Source organism: Falco punctatus (assembly GCF_963210335.1).
Source record: "Falco punctatus genome assembly, chromosome: 3".
In the NCBI taxonomy this organism is placed as follows: domain Eukaryota; kingdom Metazoa; phylum Chordata; class Aves; order Falconiformes; family Falconidae; genus Falco; species Falco punctatus.
In genome coordinates, this window is record NC_137582.1 from 98,198,055 (window position 1) to 98,225,886 (window position 27,832).

At 44.1% G+C, this 27,832-nt stretch overlaps 1 long non-coding RNA gene across 1 annotated transcript in view; it reads left to right on the forward strand.

Annotated features, from left to right (window-relative positions):
- The first annotated feature begins 6 nt into the window (after window positions 1–6).
- LOC308061189 overlaps window positions 7–27,832 on the forward strand; it is a 30,396-nt gene continuing 2,570 nt past the window's right edge. Inside the window, exon 1 of the long non-coding RNA XR_013927116.1 lies at window positions 7–26,748. This is a non-coding gene — a long non-coding RNA (uncharacterized lncRNA). The remainder of the gene's footprint in view (window positions 26,749–27,832) is intronic.

Genomic DNA, 27,832 nt, shown 5'->3' on the forward strand with positions numbered 1-27,832 from the left:
TCTCTGCGCTTCTTTCAATATGAGTCTGCAAAGCAACAAGCAACATCTCTTGTGGAAAAAAGGGTATCTGAAAACTGTTCTGAGTACTGCAGATGATGAAATAAGAATGAAAGTCAAAGAAATACGATAAACGGTGTCTACCGAGAAAGCTCCCGTGGAACTGCTGAGTGAGGATCGCTGACGCTTGGAGTCACGTAATTATGAAACTTAGTGAAGATGAGCTGTCAGGAGATCTCTAATTAGATAGTGCAGCCAACCCTGATAGATAATGTTTCCTACGGGGTGTTACGTCAGAGAAGCTGGTGTGTTGTGCTCCCAGGGAAGTGGCCAAGAAAAGATATGGACTGGTAAAAATACACGGGAAGTTTTTTTGGTGTGGGTCTTTTTGTGTGTGATCTACTGAATTCTCGGTTATTCAGCCCGGTTGTGAAGGAAAATAAAGGTTTTGTATTATCTGGAAAGCAGAGAGGTGGCTAGATACCCAGTAGGCAGGGGTTTCATTGCAGTTTACATTTGCCTTCATTCTGCCATTTGGAAGATGATAAAATTAACACCTCATCCTAACTGCTCTGCTTTGCAGGTGTTATAGAAATGAGAGTGAAAAAATACCATTATTTGTAAGAAACCTTTTTTTAAAATCTCCTTTTGCACTTGAGGCAGCAAGTTGTGTTGTTTTATAGAAGAATTCTCTATTTACTTTGCATGTAGCTGTTCTTTTAGAAATATATTTTTTATACAGGAAGGTGTTAGTGGCTGCCATCAGATGGTTCTTACATCTGTAGAAAGTCTCAGATCTGGGTAAAGATGTTAAATGTGCTAAACAGCTTTCCTTCAGGCTAAACGATAGGAATATTTAAACATGTTTTTTGTTGTTTGTAGGAAGGCAGTAATCAAGCAAAGCAAGGGCTGAGCAGAATTAGGCCACACAGTCTGAGAGACCATTTTCAAGTGCAGCAGAAGAAATAAGTCAGGTAAGAAGCTGTGAGTGTGGCTTAGGAGCAAGCGGGGAGTCAAGGCTCTTTGGGGCTTATGACTCACTGGCCAAGGAGGCTTGGGTGTGCTGAGCAAAGAAAGTGGCTGTTACTGTTGGATTTTTTGCTTCGTGTGATTACATACTTTGCAAACAGTGTTGCACAAAATACAACCGCAATGAACACCCGTTTGTATCCTGAGCTTCTTTCTCAGGGATATTGCCCATGGCTAGTGCTGCTTATCCAGCTGTGCAGGAGACATATCTGGACATCGGGTCATGGCAAGAAACAGTAATGAACTATTCTGCCTCTGAAAGAATTTGTGATACGATGGCCAGAGAAGCAACACTAACAACTTCCTTATTCTTGGCAGAGAAATGAAAATTATATAGGCCACTTTTCACTCTTTAAAGAAACAGTTGATCACTGCTTTAAAGAAAGCATATCTATTACCTAGCAAAAGTACTTGAAGATAAGGTACATGGAGTGGAGAATGGAGCAACATTTATACTTCAAGACTGTCCAACTAGGCAAGATATCCCTTCACATTGCTGCAATTCTTTCTGCAGTGCTGAGAAGTATTTTGCGCAGTAGTAAAGCCCAATAACTCAGCTGCAAACAGGATCTGTTGAAAATGCATGATCTGCCAAATTCTGGATGGGTGTGCTCAAAGGTTCATAGCTGCTTGTAAGCTTGGACCAGTAATTAATCATGAGGAAGTTAAGAAGGAAAAAACCTGAGCATAACATGACTGCCAAGAATATTATCAAAACACGCCTAGAGAAAACAGTGCTCTTTTATCATTATTTTATTAATAATATTATTGATATTTTTATCACAGCTGGGGTAATAGCTGGGGCTTGCAGGCCAGTCAGTGGGAGCTGTGCATGATTCTGAGCTCTAATGGTAGTATCTTAAATGAAAAATGCACCATATTGTAACATCAGCGAACATCATGAATACGGGAATGAAAAACAGTTGCAAGCTGTAACCCGCCTGCATCAAAGCCAGCAAGGAAAAGGCATGTTGTACCCTGTATGATTGGTAAAGTAGAACATGATCATACAATTAAAGGTTCATGTCATACTGGATACACGTAAGGAAAGCACTGCAACCTTGATACTCTCTTCACATACTAGGCATGATGAGCTACTTTTTTTTGTGTCTTGCTGTTCTAGCAGCCCCGTTGAAATTATGGAATAAAATGGGTAGGCATGGTGTGATCTGTCCTTTAATAATTGCAAAACACTCTAGGATCTTCAGAAGAAGGATGCTTGAAAACTGTGAAATAGCTTTTGTTAGATCAGGGGGTGGGGTGGTGAGGGGATGGAGAATGATATCCTGGGCCCCTGCTCAGATGGTGCTTGTTTAAATCTGTCACGTCTGAGTGGGGCACTTAAAGGCATGTTTAATGCCAAGTGATGAAACCTTGTTGAATAGGTTAAGCATTAGCTGAGTCAGGTGTGTGCCTGTACGCAGCTTGCCCTCTTCCCGGCTCTATCAGTCTACAGCCTGGGAGACTAACCGCGAATAGGGAAAACTTGGCAATGGAGCTGGTTTCTTACCTGATAAGTTGTAACAGACACATGGGTGATGCTGCCTGTTAATTTAGAAGGCATTTAACACTTAATCATGCTTGTCTAGTACAAGCCAGGAAGGACACTGCTTTCTGCAACCTCTAATTGGGTGCCATCAGTAATATAAGCTTAAGATTGTCCCAGTCAGCAACTGTATTGCCTAATCAGCACAAGTGTGTGCCCATTGGGGATCAGACACAGATAAACGGGAGAGAGGGAGAGAGAGATCTGAACATATCTACGCGATGAGCAGCATGTCAGGAGCATAGAGGATGTCTAGATTTATGTGCTTTTTGGCAGCACTAGTGAGCTATTAATCATTTCTCATGAATAGGGCTCTTGTAAATCAGAGGTAGGAAACACATTTCATCGATAATCATGGCAAAAATGTCAGCTTTGCTATTTGGTCATATGCTGATAGGATGCTTAGCACAGGAGCGAATGCAATCACACGCATAAAATCAAAATAGTACTCCCCTTACATGATGAGTAGAAAGCAGGGAGGCAGTAGAGACGAGAACTTTTCGTCAGTATTTGAAAAGCAGGGAGCTAACGTGTAATAACAGAAAGGGAGACCTATATTTTTAAGGTGAAGCTTTACTGAAGGACCCAGGGCTGAGTCCTAGTCAGCATCTGGATATAACACATGTTTAATAAGACACACTTTGCATCATTTTAACAGCTGGCTGATCAGTTCATGGTTTTTCTTTACTTTTATTGCCCTGTAATTTACTGTAAATGGCCCTTACGTGCAAATACTTCATTAGTCACAGGGTTGCATATTTCATGAAGTATACGGAACGCACTGTCAGAATTAAATATTGTCAGGTTAACAAGGGTGGGGTTTTTTCAGCTTTATCACTGAAGGCAATGTTCAGGGTGAATAGAAAAGCAGCTGGAAAGCAAAACGCGGAAGGTTTCCCTTCATGTTGTGCAAGCTCTGGTGGATGAAACCCATTGCTGAAGGACTGACATTTACAGAGCTCTTGGGAGGGAGTCCTGTGTGAGGGAGGTGAGGGACGAAGCCTCAGCCAGGACTTTCCAGTGCATTACTTGCTATAACCAGTTGGAGCTGAAAATCTCAGTGGCTAAATTGGGATTAATACTAAATCATTCTTACATTAAATATAATGGTGTCCTCGGTGTGCTTTTGGCTTAAGAAATTCCCTAATATTCATTTCCTTAAGGGAGCAAGCATCCCCGCTCCCCCCTGGTTTGTTCCACTGGCTTCCAGTCCTACACTGTTTCTCTATGTATTAGCAACATACAGAACTGGAAATGACATGTAACTCTTGTCTGAGTTAATGCTGGTTGTGTTTACACCAGGGAATGGTTTTCACACAAGCCACCCGGTTTCGGGCACAGCCTCCTATAGCATCCATAGGAGTCCTGCCCCTCGCAGGCGTTGGGATGGAGGCTGCTGGTGACCGTCCCACACTGCTGGTCTGAATATGCTGAAGTAACAACCTGTGGGAGACCTTTAACTGCATTTCCTGGGAGTTGTGGGAAAAAAAGTCCAGGCTTTTGAAACTCCCTGGGAAATATCCATAAAACCCCATGAATCACAATCATTTTTAAATCTCCTTCAAATTAGAAGTCACGGTTTTTGCTTAGGGGGAAAAAAAAGTTTTGAAAAGCACTCATGAGTTAGCTTGTAAACAAAATTATCCTGACAGTGACCTGTGCCAGTGCTCTTCTGTCTTTGTGTGGACCCGAGATGAATCGGGTCACAGCCAGACTTGAGATGGGGATGTGCTGTCTTTGCAGGCATCTCCAGTTTGGTGCCGTTGGTGTGTTCAACGCTGCAGGCTCACCCCCAGGTTCCTCATCTCCTCCATTAAACGACATCAATTGAATTATACTGGAGTATTTCCTTCCAGATGGCTAGAATACCGGCTTGTGTTTTTAGAGGGATTTTGTTATCACTTTAATTCTTGCCATTTGCAGGGTTGTGAAGCTTAGGGTAACTGTATTATAGCTATGGGGATGAATTTGTCCTCAGATAACTTTTATCCACCAGAAGGGGTGATTTCAACATGCTTGGTTTCTCAGGCAGTATTAATTTGCTACTGCCTGGCAGTGTGGAATCAGCGGAAAGAGAGCAATCCCTTCTCCTCCCTGTTACTTGAAATGCAACATGTCCCACGTACACTTCTTCAGATTTAGTGTTCCTGTGGTGGCTGCAATTCAGGACAATTCAAAAAACAAACCAACCGACCAGAGAACATACTTATTCCAAACAAGTATTTCAGCATCTTTTGTTTTTCTTTCTAGGTTTTTAGGTGCTACTTCATTCATTGTTGTGAAATTAGTTCTGGTTTATATTCCCAAACCTCAGTCACAACCTTAGAAGTTCTGTAGTTTCTGTTATCACTGTCTCAGGAGTGAGGTCTAAGTACCAGTGAGTTTCTGGAGGTGTTGGGAAAGGAGTGGGATGAGAGTCAGGCTGTTAATATACTATGCTGACCTCTTTTTTTTTTTTTTTTTTTTTTTGGCTTAGATGCAGGCTAACATATTTTAGCTGACCTTTCCTTTTGCTAATTTAAAAAACTTGATGCCTTTCAGGGTGTGGGTCCATGAAGCAGATTGCTCCCTGGTGCCACAGTTCAGTCTTGCTTTTCCTCTTTCTGCTCCTGGCTTCAGAGCCCTACCTCCTCTGCTCTGTCATCCTTCTGGCTTGTTGTGTGTTGTATAAGGCTCTGTTAAAGTGTTTGCTTTGGCTGAGGTGCTCTTCTGCCTGTTCTGTGAGTTGAAGCAGCTCTGGGCTGGTACAGAGGGAGCAAGCAGCAAGAGGGGAGCAGCAAGAGCCCACGGTTCGGAGAAGGGGGGCTGATGGAGGGAGAGGAGGGGGAGGAGGGATGGGAGAAACAGAGCTGCTTGTTTCATTGCAATAATCTAAACTGTGCCCTCGCCAGTGGGTTTGTACAAAGCCAACTGAAAGGATTTGCTGCATTTGCCACAGGGACATGAGAAGAGGCAAAGTCTGTGCCTCAGTTGCTGTGGTTTGATAGCCCAGTGTCCCAGCGCCCTGTCCATCAGCAGGTAGCGGCACCCTTCTCCCCCTGCATCGGGGGGATGTTGCCCCACCATGGCAAAGGCATTGGATGTGCACAGGAATCGAGTGGTGCTTGGCATGGTCTTGGTTAGCCAGGAAAGACGCCTGCTACTTTTTGTTTCGATTTCATGTGTCTGGGGAACATGCATGTGTCTGCCTCTCAGACCCAGTATCTTTAGAAAATATTACTCCACAGCACTTTTAAAAATGATTCAGATACTTCTAATGACTTGTTACTTGGGTGCCAAATAGAATACATAGAGCAGGATATTTTTCATCAAGTTCTTATTAAAAAGAATGTAAAAAACATTAATTGATACAAAGTCATAAAGATCTGGGCCTCCAGTTATTCTCAGAGCCCTCAGGGTGAAATTAACCCTCAAGTAGAGGCTTTTTAAAGGCTTTTACAGCATGCCAGTCCCATGGGGGGTCTGAATAAAGATGTATTATGGAACAATTTTACTGTATAATTTTTAAGTTCAGTATCTGCCTTGGTCTTTTCTGTGTTTAGCTGACTTATGATCTTGCAGTACATATATTGATCCCTAATCTCAGACAGATTGAGAGTTCCAATATAAAGCCGCATTAATAAATTTGTCAGGTTGGTAAAAACCTGACCCACAATAAAGCAACGATTAATGTTATGTATGTATAGTATATAAATGTTTATTATCTACTTGTTATATATGAGCCTGACAGTCTGGTAGCTGTATGTGATAGACTATAATTATATGTATATAGTCATTATACATACACATCTTATTATGTGTTTATATGTAAATATGTATTATTTTTAGCCATTGTGGGGAAAAGTCAGAGGAGAGAATGGGGTGGCAAATGCCACCAGTTTCACTCTACGATACACTGAATAAAGCAAGCTTCCAGTCCAGACTAAAGAAAATATTGCCATGACTTAATATGACTTTTCTAACTGAAGAGTGTAACTTCAGAACAAGAGTAGCTGGTTGTACTTTCTTATAATGCTCCCCGTGATTTGATGCAACTCTTCTTCTGTATGTTTTCTTTAATTTTTATGTTTTATGTGAAAGCTGAACAGACTGAATTTGTTTGTAATTTGGAATTTAAAGCAAGGCTCTTTGTTAAAAGCCCAGAGGAAGTTTCCATATGACTTATGGGCCATTTGGGCTCAATTGAATTTAATGGGTTTCAGCTGCACCTCCACAATGGCTTTGAAGGAAGTGAGGGGAGATCTATAGGTCTTAATTGCTCAAGACTGGCTTGTTTCTCTTGAAAAGGCTGTTTGCAAGAAGCAGGTTGGGAGTATTAAAGTATATATCCTGAAAGGGATGAAGGAACTGCCGTTTGAGGAAGGGGCTAGGTGGAAAATAACTTTAGGACATTACTCAGCAGCTGAACTAGTCAATCTGAACTAGTCCGTACTAAGTTCTTGTTTGTTTGCTTAAAAATAATCAAATAATTGGAGGGTATGGCTAAGCCCAAACTTCCTTTTGAGAAAGGATTGGGGATCTTGGAACTGACAAGATAAATTAGGCTGAGACCAAAAGACAAACCCAAACAGATAGTCGCCTTGGCCTCTCTCACGCTGGTTGACAGACATGAGTTTTTGAGTCAGCAGGTGAACCATGACTTCTAAGAGCGGCGGTTTGTTTATGCTTCCACTGTACAAAGCGTTTCAGTGGAACAGAACAAATCTAACTGGGCAAATTTCCATTTCTATTTCATCCTTCTTTCTGTATATGCATCGCCAACTGGCTGTATGGATTGTTGTTACTGAGTTTGCTAGCGTTATCCCTTGGCTTCACATTAGGAGGTGTCTGACCCAGAAGAATCTCTTATGACCCTGTTCTCCCGGCAGGCAGGAGAACATGTGAAATGCAAAGTTAAGAATATAAAGGAACTATTGTCTTACTCATGATAAGCCAAGAGACCACATTACAGGAAGTTAACCTTTGGTGTACTCTATCATTTTGGCCGGCATCATACAGGCAAGGAGGAAGGGGACATTCTCCTGAGGTACCCAGCAGATGAATGCCAGATGGTACTGTCATAATACACAAAAAATAGCTAAATACCTACCGGTTGTGTTCAGTACAAAAGGAACATTTTTCTTTTTCCGAATCCTGCAGGGCAAGAACTCAGACAAGCATCTTAATGCAAACATCCCAGTAACTGAAATGTGAAGCTGGAAATCCAAAGAATTCTCCAAAAGCTTTAAGTAGCTCTTTAGGCTCAGTTCATGTTGGGCCTAATGGATCCTCAAAGGGGAGAATGGTTTATCAAAGACAAGCATTTTAAGTCCAGCATGTTTACATGGTAGGTAAATGGGAGTTTGTTACATCAAATAGGGAGGCTTGATGAAGAACAAAATGACAGAGCTTTGCTGATGCGGCCAGTGCTGCCTATATTGTCTGGCTAAATAGAACCTATCCCCAGCCTAGTGTCTGGGTCAAACCGAGGGGTTCGATTCTCTGTGGGGGACTTTCTTCCTTGGTGGTTTCTGAATCACGGTCAGGTATGTGTAGAGAAAAATCTCAGGCCATGGTCATCACCAGCCCAGGGATGCAGCAGTGCCTAGCTGGGGGGAGATGTGTTCACTTTTCCCATGTGCAAATATGTCCATTTCAATTTCCATGCAAGATTGTAAGAACGAAAATATGCTGCCCTTTAGGGGAATGGCATTTGGCTAAATACCATGCATTGCTACAAACCTTAGATGTGAAGGGCCACGTGCAAACATTTACATACAAGAACATTACGCATGTGGAGCTGGGTCTCAGTCTTAAAGGAAAAATATTTCTGACTGCCTGGCTCTTTCAGGCTATGAAATTTATTGCCTGCAGACAGAGGCTGAGTAGGTAGGTGTGGTGCTGTGACAGAAACTGAACGGTTAGCTCTGCCCTTCATCTCCTGTCCTTAAATCCTCGCCACCAGGCTTTATACAGCCTGTTTTCCTTAGCTGAGCTGACCTCGTTCGCCAAAGCAATACCCTTGTATATACGTGCCTCAGTCATTATTGTTCTGTATTCTGGCCTATTCAAGATTAGAGGAGTCTTCCTCAAAGCTTCCCAGAAATGCTGCTAACGTTTGTCTGTGCATTGTCTTCGGTGGTTGCATCTTCTTTCATTAACTAGGGTAGCTGGTGTTGAAAACCAAACAGAAGGTAATGACAGACCACAGCGAGCTGTCTGTTGCTGCAGATGGAGGGTACCTCTAGGATTTGGGTCAGAAAACACTTGGCAAGCATCCCTCTGAATTATTCCTGTCACATGTTGAGGAAGCCTGCTTAGTGGCAGGGGTGAGGAAGGAAACTGAAATATTAAAATGGCTGCAATACGATATTTTTTGTTGATTTATTTTTGTTTAGCATTGAAGCTATTTACAGCGTATCTTGCCAGTTTATTCATACTGTTGCTGTCATGGTTTTTTCCTGATTCTTTGCTTTCAGAACAGGAAAAAATCCCCACACAATCCCATTTAAGTTTGCAATGGCAGGAAAAACGAGGCTTATCCTCCCTTTAGAACTGGACCTTGCAGAGGTACTATAAGAAGCCATTTGTTTTCTTTAAACACAGTTCAACTTCACAGAGGGGCACACACACATTCAGATGGTTTCCACTTGAAATTCCTCATCTAATCCAAATAGCTCTCAGCCTTGACTGTGAAGGGGCTCCCCCTGCCCCATGCCTCCCCAAGCATGTGGCACTCCAGGCTGGGGAAGGCAGCATGCTCACAAAGTTTGCACGCTTTTGCTTGATTGCAGATACACCTCCAAAAGCTTTGATCTCCCCCTTTCTCTGCTGCAAAAGCTTTGATCCCCCCTTTCTTTGCTGCAAACGCTTTGACCCCCCTTTCTCTGCTGCTCATGAAAAGAAGTAGAGTGATATTTGAGGGTGTCCTTCATTTCTTTGGAGACTCTCTTTATCATGCAGTCTGCTGTCTTGGGCCGAATAAGTTTGAGGTTTGCAAGCCTGCAGAAGGAGTCGCTGTATTTAAAGCTGACAATTGGGCAGGTCTGCATGACCTGGAGGGGAAACAGAAGTGAATTGCACCACGATGCTGTCCGTACCATCGCTACTCTGTGTAAACTAACATCCCGTATTGTTTATAGTTCTTTGGTACAGTCTTTTAAACGAATACCTCTTTTTTTCCCCTCTTCTAGAGCGTGAATGGGTTACACAGGATTCAGGATGGATGGATGGATGGTGGCAGAGCTGTTGCACCCTACTCCACTACTCTTAATGACTGGCTTACCAGTTCTTCTGTCCAGGTCGCCCATATTCTGTAGGAAAGGTTAGAAAGCACCAATGCTCTAACACCCTTCTTTGCCAAGAAATGGTCCCCTGATGCAACTGAAGCTGCTGTGGCTGCAGGCAGGGGAAGAGGATGCTGACCTGGAAGAAATGACTGTAGGGATGGGAGAATGCCCACATTTCGTTCCAGGTCCTGGAGATGCCGAGACTGCATTGCCCTGACTTTGTCACATTCCTTTATCTTTATGGGGACCTGCAAATCCAATTTATCACTCATAATGCAGTATACCTACAGCTTTTTTTGTATTTAACCAGTAAGAATTATTTTACAGATATGTCTCCTTTGTCTGCATATCATCTGGAGAAGTACTTGGTGCATATATACATGTTGACCAGACTTCTTTATTTATATTGCCATACCAGTTGTGTTGCTCGTTGATCCACAGGATTACATTAGGCTCTATAGAAGTACAAAATCATAACAGTTCAAGATGCACATTCAAATATATAATTTTTTTCTTAGAGAGGGAAGTTATTTTTTTCCATGTGTTCAGTAATGTGTATTATTTTTGGTGGCTCAAAACCATGCAAAATGAAAATACAGAAATGAAAAGACAGAAAGACTTTTGTCCAAGAAGCTCACAAACTAAACTTTGAGGTGATGAGTTAGGCTAACAAACAGAAGTGGGGCAGTGGGTTAAGGAAGGACAAGGGTTATAGAAATAAGATTAAGTGCAGTCCATGCAGCACACCCTAATACACTTCTTTATGCCCTGCTCTAGCCAGATGCTGCAGAGAAATGGCCAAAGATTAGCTCTCAGGGGCAGGGAACTGTCTGTGTTTGTTTTTATAGCGCCTAGTTCAATGGAACACTAATCCCTGTTTGAGGTCCCTGAGTGCTATAGCAATACAAATATTATATGCAAAATAGTAGCAATAACATCCCTTGGCCCAGCTCCTTGCTGCGTGCTGTGCCCCCTTTTTGGCCTTAGCCTAACCTAAGAAAAAGGAGGGACCGTGCGGCTCAGAGGATGCAGCCTTATTTTGGGTGTTTGTTCTTACCTTTTGAACTTTGCTTATCCCTTTCAGAAAGGATGCTTCAACCTGTGACTAAATTTGATATTAACCCTGCCCTTCCTCCCGTTCGATACTTAGTGATATCTGAAATGTTTGGATCTGACTATGTAGGGGCAGGAACGCCAGAAAAGAGGACTGTATAAGATCGGGGCATGGTTTGGAGCCCAACTTCTGATAAGGAAGTGGGAACAGGACACATTATTTTTTTATAAGAAGACAGTAGTTCTCAAAAGTGATTTCCCAGAAACTCAGGTGCTTGTAAAAGAGGCATCAGGAAACACTCATGCCTGACCGAAGGCTTTTGCTTCTGATGGCTGAAGTGGAGCCCAGATTTGAAACCGTTGTTCCCTGGCCTGCTGAGACCCGGTAGGTCCAGGTCTATCGTCATCCAGCAAAGCTTGCCAGAGTCAGGAAGGTCAGTAGCTTCGTGGGCTGTGAAATGTCTGGTCTGCTCCATCCCATCAGGATTAGCATGTGCAGTTGGCTCCAATGTGCTGGTCTGTGAAGTGAAGAATAAGCTGGAAAAGTCAAACTGTGTTTAGAGCTTAGTTTTACATGGGGTCTGAGCCCAGCGTTCATGCCTCAGACATGCTTCTAACATATTTTGGCCACAGTGTGCGGTGTCAAAGTTTAGCTGGAAAAGAGTTTAAACACTGGTTTACTGGTTTGGGCCCCACGGTGGCCATCCTTCTCTGCTCCTTTACCTTTATTTCATCCTTTAAGTACAACTCCCGGCAGAAGCATGAGCTCTCACGCATCTGGTCATTCTTATGTATCTAAGTAATGTGGATTTGGGTCCAGAAGACATGGTCAAAGTTTGTCTAATTAGCTTCCTATCACTATAGCCAAGGCAGAAATTTAAGGTGCAGTAACTCATTTTATAGTCACTCTATCTGGCACTGGATATAGATTGGAAAAAGTCTTTGCTTGAGCAAGAGGTGTGGTAATACTGTTATGCTATATTAAAGTGCTCTTTAAAAATAAATCAGATTCTCATGAGTGCGAGAGACTAGTATCCTCTACCACAGCCAGACCCAATGCAGGCAGGTCTCCTCCTCACCCAGGATTGCTAAATCCTTCCGTGAGGACAAAAGCCAGCCAGAAAGTTGTACCCTTTTGGGGTTTTTTTTGTGACCCCTGAAGGATTTGCTGTTAGGTCGTCAGAAAGGCTAGATAAAGCATTAGCTATGAGCAGAAGAGTGCATTAGGAACCACACCTGTTCATCAGGGCTGTGCACGCACATCTCCCCTCGCCAAACCGGGCTGCTGTATCCAAAAAGGGTCCCAAATGTTTAGGGCAGAAATACTTGCGCCACTTGTGCTGTTTTTCTTCTGGTCTTCCTCTCAGCTTCCGAAAGCTGCCCCTTAAACACCACTTGTGAATAGAAAAAATGACGCACTTTCAAAATCTCCTGGGGAATGAGGGCTCATATCTCTCCCTCTCACACTGATACTGTAATTTCACACTTTGTTTTTTCGCCAGCAGCTGAGCCTCTGCTTGTTACATGTGACACGTGTGTTTCATTTGCATTAGGGCTTTTGTAGTTTGAGGGGCCTGATGAGCAAGGGATAGGGAAGCGGCCGGGTGGAAGGGTGGCAGGAGGCACAGGGCTCTCCCGTGTCCCACATGGTGCCACTTTTGTCCTCCCCCAGGTGATGCAGAGTTTTGCTGACACTGAAGCCTCCAGTGAGACCACAGCCTTTAGAACTGCTCTCGCGATGCGGTGTGTACACACAGGGGGAAGAAACAGGGCTGGAGAGTGGAAGGGATGAGTCAGGAACACCCTCCTTGGCCTTGCCATCGGGATGAGCCCTGGGCACAGAGAGCCTAGAGGCCATTAGCCGAGCCTCTGCTTAAACAAAAAAAAGTCCAACGTGGTTTTTGTTGGCTAGAAACCAAGCTAAGCTAGACAGGAGTTACGCTCTCCCATGACTTAGGATTTACAGCAGCTAGGAGTTAGTTCCTTGTGTCTGAATATTGTTGTGTCCCAGCTGCCACATTAGGTTAATTGCCACCCAATTATCAAAACTTTCGGGGCTGATGATCATCTCAGAAGAGTTCACACGTTATTAGTCTTGTCTTTCACCAGGAGAAGGGCAAGTCGTGGAAGCCTTTGTGGGAGAGAAGCTGGGGAATGCCACTCGCTGCATTTCATAGCTTGCCTTAGCATGGCTGGACATCTGAAGTGTTGAAGAATAGTTTGACAATTAGGTGGAGGCTACTTCTTCCCATGCCTGCTGATGGGATGAACTCTCAGGCACTTGTATAATCGCTGCTGGTGCTAAACTGTTTGCTTGAAGGGGGTTGTCTGCTCTGAATCTGATGTCTGGACACCGCTGTGGGTCTTCAGTTTCTGTGCTTTAATTACTTGTGGAACTTGCCATATGTAGGAAGAAAACTGAATTAAAATAACTTAGCTGTAAAGAAGATATTGTTGTAATAAAAGCCACCCCAGATGTATAAGGTTGTTATGTAGCAAAATTAAGCTAGGCAAATCTGTGGATAAACATATACAGCTTAGGTTTTGAATACCCAAAGGATACTTTCCTCTGGATGTCTCTTACTGATAACAGTGCAGCATCAGAAGTATTAAACGGATTCTCTGAGCACGACAAAAAACGATAGCTGTAAATAATGGCCTGTAAACTCTGTGTTTCCTGAAATGCCAGCCCACACTGTGGCGATGCAATCAAGCTGCCTTTATATGAAACCTTCATGTACTGTCCCAATTCTTTTCCTCTGCATTCCCACCTTCCTGCCCCTTGGCATTCATTCACGCTGACATGTTATTAAAGTTGTCTCTGAAGCTGGCCCAAGGAGTTGTACATATTATTTACATCACAACAGAGCCTGGGGGCATCAGACAGGGCTGGAGGTCTGTTGTGCTAGCTGCTATTCAGCCTTTAAGTACAAAGATTGTCCAGCCCAAAGAGATTTCTATCTTGAATTTTAACAGGTAGACAGAGGGAGTCGATTGTTTCCCTGATGCTTCAGACTCTCCATTCAAGTTGCTCTTAGTAGCAGTCATTAGGAAATCCTCCTCCTCTTTCGATACTCCAGGGGTATCACACAAGGCTGCCAAATTGAGATATCCTGAGATCGTCGCTAGCTGGTGGTGCAGCAGCCAAGCAGTGGTGTGGACACTAGAATTAAAGTGAACACAAAGATTTCACAAATTCATGGCGAATCCAATGTAATGCTGGTATTCAGAGCATGTGTGTATTTCCACCTCAAAAGAAAACAATCCCCCCAAGTCCCTCAGAATCAACCAGATTTTTAAAGCTTTTCACTGGAAAAAACCCTTTAAACCATTTAAAGCCGTGTTAGAAAGTCAGCCTGTAAGTATACAAAACACTGGAGACCATCATATGCTAATCTGAGCTTAACAAAACACATAGCATTACCAAGTGTAATTATACAGTCCAGCTATTAGTAGCTTTACCTCTGGCTGTTCTCCATCCTGCTTTCAAGCTACATCCTTTCCTTTCATCTTATTCTACACCACATGAAACAGGTGAGCTGTTCCCTTTATATAGCTCAGGGCTCCAGTCACATGGCTCTCAAAGCTTGGTATCATTTAATCAGTTAAAAGAATCGAAATAATCAGAGATCTTTCATGAACTCCATGCCAAAATTTAATTCTGTTAAGCATTCAAAGCTTACCAGGTTCAAAAAAATCAAGAAAAAAATTAATTAATTTTTCCTAGGAATATCTACTTTGAAAAGCTGCCCTGGGGGGTACATTTGTAGTTTAGGAGAATATCTCTCACAAATCACCCATACATCACTGCTAGCAAGTTCCACAAAAAGAGAACTCCAATGCTTTTTATTGTCAAGGCAACACTGTGGTTTCTGCATCCCATTTGTTCATGCATAGATAGTAACAGCATCCACTTTTTATCTGATTCCATTTGAATTTTTATCTTGACTTAACTGTTACTGATTTCTTACAGGAAAGTACAAGTTGTTTAGGGTTATCTTCACCAGTAACAACTTTTGACAGCAAAGAGATGGTGATACTTCCCCTGAAGTCTGTATTTGGTACCTCACCACTGGATTAGATGACAGTGCCAATGAGTTAAACTGGATAGAGACGTAATATTTCAGTTTTGGCGTCCTTGAATGCATGGGTAGGAATAGGGAATTATTTTTAAGGAGTCTGTGAAAGGTAACTCAGATAAGGCAGACTCATGACAATTGGCTTAAATTGGCTTGAAAGGAGCCTGAAGTGCCCCTGGAAAATGCTGTGGGGTCTGCAGTGGGGAAAAGATTAGAGCCCTGGGGCTATGCTATCTGCTGTGATTTAGGAGCTTGGGTCCATGTTATCTGTTGTGCCATTCTTTCTCCAGCACAAGATTAACCTCACATTCTCGCATATGGGTATCTCCTCCCACCAAGACCATCTGACCCCAGAGAGTGCAGATATTGCTCAGACAGGCATGCAGCAGTTCTGTTGCCATCCATCGCATGTTTTTTTTCACAGCCAGTCGTCGGTGGGTAGTGAGTGCCATGGCACATCACAGGTCCCAGGGTTAGGCCTCTGAAAAGCTGCAACAGTACCTTGTTGGTGAGTCAAATATTTCCTGACCTTCCTACATTCCCTTGAACAAAAACAGGGAGACATCTTATTGAGTTTCTATCAAGATCTGTGCTGCTTTTAGCAGCAGAGGGGGCTTAAGATGTCTGTTCTGTGAAAATAAATAAAATGTGTGTGTGGGAGTTTGATTGTGAGACGAAGAGCTGTATTTTCCAAACAGAGAAGTAAGTGGTGATAGTTTTGCTGTGAGTTCATCTGCTCTGGGAAGCCACCTTCCCGATATGGGGGTCGCTTCTGCCTATTTTGCTAAGGACCTCTGGAAATCATCTGGTCCAACCTCTTGCTCCAGACAGGATAGACTTTTAAAGTTAGGTCAGGTTTCTCAGGGCTGTGTCCAGTCAAGCTCTGAGTATCTCCACGAAGATTCCATCTGTCACGGTTTAATCCCGGCCAGAGACTAAGCCCTGTGCCGCCGTTTGTTCATCCCTCCTGCCGCTCCCCCACACACCGCAGTGGGATGGGAGAGAGGGCTGGAAGACTAAAAATGAGAAAACTCGTGGGTTGAGACAAGGACAGTTTAATAGGTAAAGCAAAAGCTGTGCACGCAAGCAAAGCAAAGCAAGGAATTAATTCAGTGCTTCCCATGGGCGGGCAGGTGCTCAGCCATCCGCAGGGCAGCAGGGCTCCATCACGTGTAACAGGGACTTGGGAAGACAAACGCCATCACTCTGAATGTCCCCTCTCCTCTACCCTCAATTTATATGTACTCAGCATGATGTCATATGGCACAGAGTATCCCCTTGCTAGCTGGGGTCAGCTGTCCTGGCTGTGCTCCCTCCCAGCTCCCTGTGCCCCTCCAGCCCTCTCGCTAGCAGGGCCTGAGAAACTGGAAAGACCTTGACTTAGTATAAACATTACCTGGTAACAGCCAAAACCATCAGTGTGTTATCAGCATTGTTCTCACACCAAAGCCAAACTGCAGCACTGCACCAGCTACTAAGAAGAAAATCAACTCCATCCCAGCTGAAACCAGGACACCATCCTACAGGCGAGCTTTGCAGTGGTGAATATTTTTACTCTCTTTGTATTTTGCTCCCCTTATATCTCATCAAAATTTCTCCAGAGGCAGCCTGTGCCTGTCACCTCCTGTCCTGTCACTGTGCACCTCCAAGCAGAGCCTGGCCCTGCCTTCCCCATGCTCTCCCGTTTGGTGGCTGCAGACTACAGCGTGACCCCCCTTTGCCCATCTCTTCTCAAGGCTGAACAAGCCCAGTTCGCTCTGCCTACCCTCCTGCATCCATCGCCTGCTCCAGCCCCCTGACCGTCTTGGTGGCCCTCCACTGGACTCCTTCCAGAATGTACCAGGGAGCCAAGACAGGACACGGCATTCCCAATGCGAGCTCTTAAGCGTGAATACAGAGGAATAATCACCTCCCTCAACCTGCTGGCTACATGCTTGTTGAAACAGCCCAGTGTTTGGGGTTGAGTCACAAGGAGGAGGTGGAGGCAAGCATGGGTTAAGGATGGATGTGCTGTAGGGCACTGAGGTAACACTGCTGCCGCACACTCCCATCGCAACCATCGCAAGTGGGATGGCGAGGTTTCGGCAAACAGGGTGTCTGCTCACAGCTTTCTGCCCCACCCTGCTGCTCAGACAGGCGAGAGATGCTTGTGAATCACTGTAATTCAAAAAGAGCGTCCTTTGCTTGCAGTTGCCACAGCTGTGAGCGGCGGCATTCGCACAGATGATTCACAAAGGGCTCAGCTTCACAGGCCCAGGGGTTGGGGAGGCCACCGCGTGCAATGCCAGACATTGCAACCTCATCTGTGTACGAGAAGTCTTACGTGTACCGTGGGAGTTGGTGGGATTTGAATTAAAACCACAGTGGTTATTCCTTTCTCTCCTTTTCCTCTGTTCCTCTGCATTCGCGATGGAAGCTGTTGAAGAGCGTGTTAAAGGATTTGTTTGCTATTTCGTTATTGGATTTGGCTGGAGAACTGTTGTAGGGAATTGCGTGGAGTGGAGTTCTCCCTCTTCTCCTAGCTCAGCTTAGGAAACGTGGCAAGGTCACCCAAGAGTGGGCAAATTTCTTTGTCAAGCCATAGACAGATTTCATATGGGTCATGACAGGAGCTCCAACTTTAACCCTGCCACCACCAACAGTCTTACAAGAGCTGTGAACTATTTGGCAGAAAACTGGCAGCGTGGTAACCAAAATCCAATTTTGCAGCAAAGTTAGCTTTCTGCCTTTTTTTGGCTACTGTTTTGCTGTTGTGAAAAGCAATACATATGGAGGCCCATTAGAGCCTAAGGCTATTGTTGATACAGTCTTGACTCGTTCTTGGCACTCCTCCTTCACCTTCCTTTGATAGCTCAGCTGGTAGAGTGGAGGATGTAGGCTGTCTCTAGAAAGTAATCTTTAGGTCGCTGGTTTAATTCTGGCTCAAAGGAAAGGTTTTGGGGTTTTGTTTTGGTTTTTGTCTTTCACTTATTTCTGGAATTTGCAACTTTGCAGAACTGCCCTTCCCAACCATATGCCACTCTACGACCTGTGAGAAATCTAGTCTGTTTAAAACATACCATTTTCACTACCCTCCTTGTCTACTTCAGCCTGTTCCTACAGCTATGGTGTTCGGCCATTGCCACCTCTGCCCATTGTACGAGCTTCTCTTCTGCAGGGGCTCAGCACCTTCCACGGTCCCTTGTTGTTAGCTAGAGCAGACCCACCGTGTGGAGCTTGCAGAGCCTCTTTTAGCTGATCTGGGTGTGGAAAATGGGGGCAGGTCCAGTTATTGGGGCCTCCTTGTTGCTGGTGTGACCCCTTTTCCTATGCCATCCTTGCATTTTGAAGTTCATAGTTTTTCAGGCGGGGAGACTAAGAGACGGGGAAGAAAAATGTTTTTGTGGCGATAGGAACACCATGATGACTCAGGTCCAGATATTTGTCTGAGGCAGGCACTACACGCAACGATGATTGCTGGCCTCGTGAAAGGGTTGTGAATGCCACCGTGCACGCTGCCCCGAGGTGTACCGTCCCCACGCACTGCCCATTTCAGTGAAGGCTTGTAAAGGCTGGGGCTGGTTACGAAGGGAATGGGTAAGACAGAGGCAGTAGAGCCCTATGAAAGGGCACCACAGGCCAGGTTAACGAAGCATTCTAAGGACTCCTTCCTACAGAAACCAATACCAGAAACTTTCAGAGCATAGAAAACAGGGCACTGCGACCTGTTATAGAAAATTTTGTTTCACGCAGGAAGCTGACTCACTTTCACAAGACACACTCAGTTCTGAGAGGTCCATAAGAAGCTTTATTAAAGAAAAGATTAGAGGTTTTCAGATGTTTACATTAGATGAGACGACATTAGGGATCCAAATCCCAAAGCTCATGCAAAGCTTCTCATGAAAAGCATCTCTTCATGCAAAGTGCAGTGCTAGGCTGAACAAAGATAGGAGGAGAAGGTGGCAGTTCTGTTCAGTTGCTTACCTTTCATTGTGTTATAAATATATTTAATATTGTTTAATCAGAAAGATTTTCTAGAAGTTGGAGTCAAATGCATCAAGGAGCCAGTACTAAGCTAGAATGAATAATCAAGTGATTATATGTCATTCCAGTATTTTAATAGATTTTTTTTTTTTTTTACTAATTAGCGTCAGATCAATGACCATCGATCATAGTAGAACACCGGTTTTCTTTGTCCTTCCAAATCCAGCTGCATTAATTCCTCTCCAGCCTGCACAAGAGTACACGCTTACAACCTCATAACCATAATGGGTTTTTCAGCACGGGGAGGCACAGGAGAGGTGAGAGGCTGTTCTGCCTCTCAGCACCGCTGCCAGCCCTCCGGGCCCTGGGGAGCGGGCAGGCCACGCACTTACTGCTCCCTACGTCCTCCCACAGCGGGATGGGGTTGTAACAGCAAGGGTGGAGAGGCAAGCAGCCTCCGCAGTCCTGCCAGGACTCCCAGGGAGGAGGATGCACAGCAGTGGTGTGGGATTCTCCGGTGGGAATCTGGCAGTGGCTTCAGATGAGGAGGAGGAGGAGAGGGGTATGAGCCTGGTGATGCCACAGGAGGAACTAGGGTGTATTTCTAACCAGCTTGCTTTACAAATCTGTCCTGTGGTGCCTGGAAAAGATTTCCTCCTTGCAGTGCACCTTGTACAGTCTTGGTGAGCGTTAAGACAAAGTAGGAGCCTTTCCAAATGAGTGAATACATGACTCATGCATTTAATTGCTGCAATAAGCCTGAAGCTTTTGCTTCAAAATCTGCCAATAACTGTGAAAAGTAAATCCTTGTGCTCGTATCACAGAAGAGACTGATGCTTTCCCTGGGACTGGGGAATGGTAGTGACTGATGGACAGACTGACTGCCTCACAGGTATTTTCTTGATGTGCAGATCTTTGCTGACTTAGTATTTCAGTCTAGGTTACACAAGGTATGATTGAAGCAAGAGTGGAGGGAGGAAGGATTAATTAAAAGTAGGTTCTCATCACAAGTGGTGTTCGTTCTGTGGTTGAAAAGGGCAAGTTGTTACAGCGTCAGTTCACCCTCATATTACTGCGCACCAGTGGGTAACTGGGTCCTGGTGGAGAACATCACCTGATGGGGTTAGCTTCTGTTACCCCATGGCTATTCCATGCCATGCTATTTCAGCTACCAGGACTGCCCATGCTGATACAGTGGTGACAATGACTTTGTACCTTTCTCTGCAATGACACCTGTGGAAAGTAATTTTATAAAAGCTCCATTGAATGTAGCCATCAAGCCAGAAATATGAATTTAAATAAAGTTCTGCAGTTGTTCTTGCATGTGTGAGCTGAATTTCAGATAGCAAAGGTAGGAAGTATTTAAAAATTTTATTGTTTTCAGTGTTTAGAAGCTTCAGACTTTTCTTTAACCTTGAACAAGATCTTCCCTGGCTCGTCAGATATTGTGAAGGTCACCATGTCCTTGTCTGAGGAGTGGCGCCCCACAGACCAGACCTCTGAAAGACGTAGCCAGCTGGGGACACAACAGACCAGCATTACTAAGCTCCTATTAGAGAAGATAATGTTTGTTATCCATGGGATCCATTCCTTCCCTTTCCAAATTACTTTTTTCCTCTTCTTATCTCACATCTTGTCCCAACCCAAACTTTTAACCTACCTCCTAGCTTAGAAGCAGCACACTGCATGGTGAAGGAACTGAAGCTGACACAGTTGACGTAAACATATTGCAAAATATCTGTATTTTCTCCCTAAAAGTGCAGCACTTGCTTTCCTGTAGGACAGCTTGGTGAGTCGGATCTGATTGCTCGTGCCCACAGCACTTCTTAAAGTGGTTATTTTGCACCTTGCCTAAGCAGCAAGCGTTATGTGGTTTGTGACTGGTCTTGTCTGTGTTCATTCTGAAAGTAATTTTTCATTAAAAATTAAAAGTGCAATTTTGGTACTGGCATAACTCCCACGTTCTCAGTGGAACTCGCTTTTAATGACTTTGTATATCTTGACCTTTGTTTTGATTTTCTAAATGAATCCTAGCCTCGCTTTAGACACCTGATTTCACCTGGTTGCATCAAAACCGTATTGCAGGGAACGCTTCTTCTGGCACAACATGAAATGTCTGAGCGATGCGGGACCTGCCTAAGGAAAGGTGGTTACCCTTAACGAAACTTCAGAAAAACTGGGGAATCTCCAGAGTTTGAATGATGTGAGCTGGATGCTCTGCTATCAAGTGTCAGCCCAGAATTGTAGCACTGCATCTGTGATTGGACTGAAGACCTAACTTTGTACTGAGCCTACTGCTTTCCTTTGAGCTCTGGAAGTATTTTCTGCTGCCCTTGCTCTCTTGTAGCCACCTGTTGCCTCTGGTCATGCAAATTTAGATAAAGCTCTTTGAGCAGGGTCATATCTTTGTAAAGTTTTTCATGATGGCAAGGAAAACATGGTCCTGGTTCCTGTCTGGAGTAATAATACAAATACACAGTAACAACTGCATCATTCCCTTACAGCTCTAGAGGTAGAATCATGGCAATTAAAATAATGTGCAATTAAAGAGAGCTTGGAAAGTCTTTTAAGACCAGGAAGCAAGTCAAGATGTTTTGCTGATGTTTTGTGGGTTTGTAGAAATTGCAAGTGGCTGCAAATTGGTTTGCTTTTGCCATGAAGTAGAACTAGTCTCCAGTGTGCATTTGGCTGAATTTATGAAAAGCTTCTCAGCGTGTCTGGAAGTGACCAACAGCAGTTGTTGCCTTTACTGGCGACCACCAGATCAGGTAGATTTACACCGAACCAAGCAACAGTTTGCACATTTCTTCAGGCTTTCTTAACCACCCTCTACCAACAATTTTTTCTTCTTCCTATTGTAGTTGTTATAATCAGGCCTTGATAAGAATTGCTGCCAGACATCCAATCAGTCCCATGTTATCATCTGGAAATGATTAGAGTCCTCAGGACAGATTGAAGCCATTTGATAGCATTGATTAGTTCCTTATTTCAAGTTGTGCCATTTCACCATTCACTGTTTTAAAATTCTTGCCTCATTTACAAGGATACTTTTTTTTTTTTACATTGTAAATAATAAAATGTATTTTGTTGGGTGAATCCAAATAAGCTTTGAAGTTTGTGGCTTTGTAATTTGGAAGTCATCTGGACAGTGTATGCTCTCTTGTCAGCTTTAATCAATGCACGATAATCAATTATCATATCAAAGTGTTCAATTACTCCTTAGTGATGAGGTGCTGTAGCTGTTTGGCTTCATTTCCGAGAAGATTCTCAGCACTCCCACTGCAGCGCTGGGGTTACTGAGCTGACTGCTTAAAGATGTCTGCTGTGAAAATGAAGCTGGTGCTATCCAAACATCAGCCTCCTCACACAGAACAGTGTCACGTGCTTCTTTGACACCTCAGACCACTTCTTTCTATCTAATTTATCAATTGGATATACAATGTTGTTGCCAATTCCAGAGAAAGGAATCTGTCCATCTGCCTGTGCTTTTATGCTTAGGAGGGATGCTAAAGGTCCTGGCTCCTTTGTTGAGTCTTCGGAGGTTTCAGTATTCCCTTTTCCCGCAGTACACTACCCTTCTGTTTCCCAGGGATTACAGGAGGAAAGTTACTGCCAACTCTTGGGTCAGTAGGTTTCATGTTTATTTGAAGGCCGATGAAAAGAAATGTGAACAGGCGAGGCAGGATTGCTGCTTAAGCCCCCCCAACTTTATAGAGGCCTGAGGAGATCTGTATTTGTGAATTATGGGTCTCTTCATATTCGGAGCTGGGATGTTGGTACTCCATATTGCCCTTTTTGCAGTATCTGGAGATGAAAAAAACCCTCTAATAATTTTAATGTCAATATAAGGCTGCTCTGGGATCACTACGTTTTGAACGCCACACAGTCTTTAGTGTATCCATCCTCATGTCCCTGTGACATGGAGAGCTGCCAACATCCCTATTTCACATAATGTTAGTCCCTATGGCTGCTGCTGTTGAGTGATGCGTCCTAAGAGCCTGCAGCAGAGCAGGAAAAGTCACCTGAATCTTCAGAGGCTTTGGCTGCTGCGTGTCCTGACCACCCTTCCTCGATTCTGGAGTTCATTGCTTTCGGTGTACCGTTGACTTAACCCTCCAAGAAACCAGCAATGAGTTTTCCCTTGATTTCAGGGAAAAAAAGATTTGCAGCCTGAATGATCTCCTTGGTGCCTTCTCCCAGCAAGATATCGAAGTACCAGTGAATGAAACTCTAGGAGGATATTGCTGTGTTAAACCTCGGGGTGTTGCTGCAACCAGTTTTCAAGTCCTGAGTCCATGCCAGGACAGCCAAGTGGTGTGTGCTGGAAGGGAGAGATCCTTCTGCTGTGGTCAAACGGAGAAGGAGAAGAGCTGTGGCCATCAAGCAGGGCTGCTGGTAGAGCAGCCTGGCTCGGAGTGTCTCCATCCACCCACCCACCTGCTGTGGCTTTCCTTTGGGAAGACATGTGCGTGTGAACAGGCTGGTGCTTGCTCCTTCCTGAGGAATGGAACGGCACATGCAGCTAGGGAAGGACAGCGAGAAAAGCAGCGAGGACATGAAAGCTGTGCCTGAGCCAAGTTTCACCAGGCTGAGGGAAGGAGAGCGTGAGGGGCTTTGCGGTGAGTCTAAAAACATAGCAATTATCCTCAGCTCAGCTTGCGATTGAGAAATAATCAAACTTGTGATGAGCCTTGTGACCTGCCAGACCTCTTAACTGAACTGCAGCTGAAGAGGTTCACTATAAAAGGGTACAGGCTGCTGCTTATTGTTGATTTTTAACCGTGAGAGTTCCTAAGGGAAATAGCATATAGTAATAATGTTTAATGGTCTTCTGATGAGCATCTGGTGCTGGGTGTTTTTTTTCTTTTAAATTGCATTAAAATTAAAACTGCAATATTGCACTGAGTCCTCATTTCCTGTTGGGAGAGGAATTATGATGCTCTATTGATTGGCAAAGCTCTTTCCCGTCCTGCATAAGTGTGGTTAGTGGACAGAACTTCTGCAGACACAGACGTGCCCTACCACCCCCGTCAGTTCCGAAAGTTTTTCCCTCTAAATTATTCATAGAGAAACCACTGATCCTCAAAATTTAAAACAGAGGAGAGAAGGTATAAAAAAAATACTCTCATGTATGCCTTTGCATTAATTTATGTCCTATCACATTGAATAAAAGGAAACAGCGAGTTAAGCATGTTCAAGAAGGCACATGATGAGCATAATTGATGCATTCAGCCTATAGAACATACATATAATAGTCCATTGTAGTTATGGGATTGGCCAGCCAGTATTTTTGCCTCGGAGATCATCACTTAAGCAGATGACTCTTGACCCTTTTCTTTTAGTGTTTGGAGGAGTTTGCCAGAAAGTGTCCTTTTGTGCCAGCCAGCCTTTAACATCTCCCTCTGAGCAGCCTTGATTTTTCATTTAACTTACTTCTGAATGCTAATCTGCTTTTCATCCCAAGGATCTTTATGAGAAATACATTGGAGCCTTTTCAGAACTGCAATTGTAAAAGCGTCTTCCTTACTTGTTAAAAGCTTGTCACAATGTAGCAACAATGTAGTTGTTGTAAAATGGTGTAAATTTTAACAAAACCCCCAAAACAAAAAGGCAACGGAGCAATGCTGAAGCAACATGCTGGGTGTTTCTGCACGGAAACTCGCTTACCTGTGCAGTCCTTGGAAGTGTAGGGAATTTAATTCATAGCAGCAGATGGGAGAGCAGAGACACTTACTCTTGGAAACAGAAAGATCTGCTCTGACGTAACTTGGCAGTTGCCATTGGTCCCGGTCCCTCCGAGGTGGCTGATGGGCAGGATGAAGAGAGAGGCTCAAAGCCTGGATGGCAAACCTCAATAAACGTATCTGCCTTAAATAGGTGCTGACTCAGGAAAGCAAGGGTGCTGGCTGAGACCTCGAAGATTGAAGTAGCGCATAAAACTGGATGGTTCCTTTTCAACCTTGCTGGGAAAAAAGCAAAGGGGCTACCAGTAAAGAGAGTGGGCTCACTGGGGAGAGCCTGCACTGAGTGCACGCATCCCCTGGGGGCAGCTGTCACCTGAACGCTTGTTGGTACCCAGGTCTCCCCCACCAGATGTGCTGGTGCGTGCAGGGACCGGGAAGGAAAACCCAGGTTTCAGCTGGATTTGGATTTGCTCTTTTAGGGCTGCGGTGAAGGGGTATTTTTCTCATCAGCTACCCTCTTAGAAGGGGAGTGCAGGTAAACTTCTGGAACGAATTATAAATAAATCCCATACCCTCCTATAAAACAGAATAAAAAAGCCTAACGTCAAGGCGAGTGATCAGGGCTCATCGGTGATTTAGAGAATGAATGTGACTTGGAGCCCCCCTCCCCCTGCCCTGGTCACGGTGGGTGAAGAGCCCCCTGAAATACGGCTTCGCTAGAGCCAAGGTGCCAGCAGGCTCCTGCCTGTTGGCTTTTTCTGCCGAGACCTTCCTCTGCTCAGTGCACATGACAATACCCGCTTTATTTTAAAAACCTACACAAATGATGGCTGCTTTTTCTTTGCTTGGAAAGGCAGACCTTGGCAAATAATTACTTCTGCTTCCTACTCCTAACATATGTATGACTTATTATTTATAGAGCCAAGTAATAAAAATGGGAATGATTTTCTTGACTCGGTAAGTTACAGCTTAAACCAATAAAAGAACAAAGGAGGGGGACATAAGAAGAGGACGTAGGAAAGGGTTTTGTTTAAAAAGTCACATGCATGGCTAATAGATGTATCCAGAGAGAAGAGATAAAATAGCCCAGATTAATAACTGTGTTGTTCTGCTGGCTTATTGCTTTCCAAAGGCTTTACCCTCTGTGGACACAGAGCTGGATAAAAGATGAAGCAGTCGCACTCCACATTTTAGTCATCCCAGTAATGATGGCGACATCTCTGTTACAAACTCATGTTCTCCTAGGAAAGCAATCCTCTCTCTAGTACTTCCAAGGGAAAAATTAATCGGGTTCACTTCCCTCTGTTGCCTCTGTACTTGCTCCTCCATTCTTTGCTTCTCAGTGCTTGACCTTTGTTGAATTAGTCATGTAAAGCAACAAAATGCTGCTTTAAGTTCATAAATCTTGATCCTCCTATTCCCGGTGAACAGGTCGAGCTGAGAAAGTGAAGAAGAAACCTGTCAGGATGCCATAACAAGCACCGTATATCAGAAACCCACTGGACAGAAAACCTAGCTCAAACGCTCACTTTGTTTTTGCAAAGCAGGAAATGTTGCTTAAATTCATATAATAAACGTTTTTTTGTCTATCATCGGGACCTTTCATGTAAGCTCAGATTAGCTGGAACTCAGGACAAGGCCTGAACTTTGCTCCCCCATCGCTATGAAAGCAATTTTCTGGGGCATTTTTTGAGGAAACCCCTCAGCTTTTTAGCTAGGCAGAAACACAATTGACCTCAATACTGTGTTCTTCACTGACTAGAGGGAAAGACTTTCAGGCTGATATTTAAAAATAAGAAAATGTCTCAGAAGAAGAGAGAGATGGGCAAAGATCCAGAGGTGGAGAGAACCAGCGAAGGGGAAAAGTCCACCACACATATGGGGAAAAGAGGGACAAGGATGAGCTTTTTAAATTTAATTCTTTCAGTTCACAGGGGTAGAATCAGAATGCAAGTACAGGTTGAAAGAAACCCACACATTTTCTGTTTTAAACTGTAGAGAAGTTTGAAACTGGTGTAAAATGAGTTGATTTTCCTTCTTTTTCTTGCTTCATACGAGTGCTGGTCCAGAAAACACCGTTGTGTGCGGCATCAACAAGATGTGAATCCATGGAGCTGCAGATATCCTTAGTGCTGATGTCTCTGAGGGATGAGGGCTGGGGGGCTCAAGGAGGGTTGGGGTGATCTGGGCATTAATCGCTTGGGTAGGTACAGGGGAATGTGCTACCACTCATCTGTGGCTTTTACCAGGGCCCAACACTTCTCCTGGGGACTTTGCAAGCAGAACAAGCTTTCCCAGCAACAACCTGGTGTGGGCTTGTGTTGTCCCTGCTGTCCCCCTGCCACGTACCTGGTGGCTCTGCCTTCTGCATGGAGGACCTGGAGCGCAGGGGGTGAACGTCTCGCCCGCAGTGGCGGGTTGCTTCAGCCGACAAGCCTGGCAATCTTGTGCTTTTATGAACACTAAGCTCACCTTGGATATTAAAAGAAAGAAATGCATTAGCTGGTAAGCGTGTTGGGTGTCTTCCAAGGCACACTAGCCTGTTGCTGCGCACACCAGCATGGAAACAATTTGCAGGCTGGCGAGCCGGTGAGCTCGCTCCCAAGGAGCTGTGCCACATGCTCGTCTCTCCCTTCGCCTTCAGGGTCGTACTTTATTCAACCTCTTTTGCTCCAGTGTCACCATCTGAGCTTGAATGTGGCCTTCTGACACGGAGACCCTGGGTGAGTAGAGCCACAATTGTTTAAAATCCCTAGCCAACCTTATTTTTTGGCATGAAGGCGGCTGTTACGGCATTGTTTTTATTATTCATCAAAAGGAAACTTTTCAAAGTAAATACATCAAATACCACATAACATAAGCTCTTCCCAACCACTGCTTCCTCTCCCTTTTTCTTTTCCCCTACCTCCTATTTTTATAAGTAATCAAGTTGTTACTCTAAAGTCAATTCCAGGTCATCTTTCATTTGCTCAAAATATATCCTTATTGGCAAGCTATTTTCCCATTATTCAGGAACACACATATTGTTTTACTTACAGCTGTGTGCTGTATTTTATGTTCTCATATAAATGTTATGCCTGGATTATCATAACTAGAGCAAACTGGTTTTAGGGTTTGTTGTTGTTGTTATTTTTAGGTTCCTCCCTGCCCCCCCCCCCCCCCCCCCCCGCTCCAAAACAGGAGAGAAATGTTGTTATATCTATTTTTTGATAT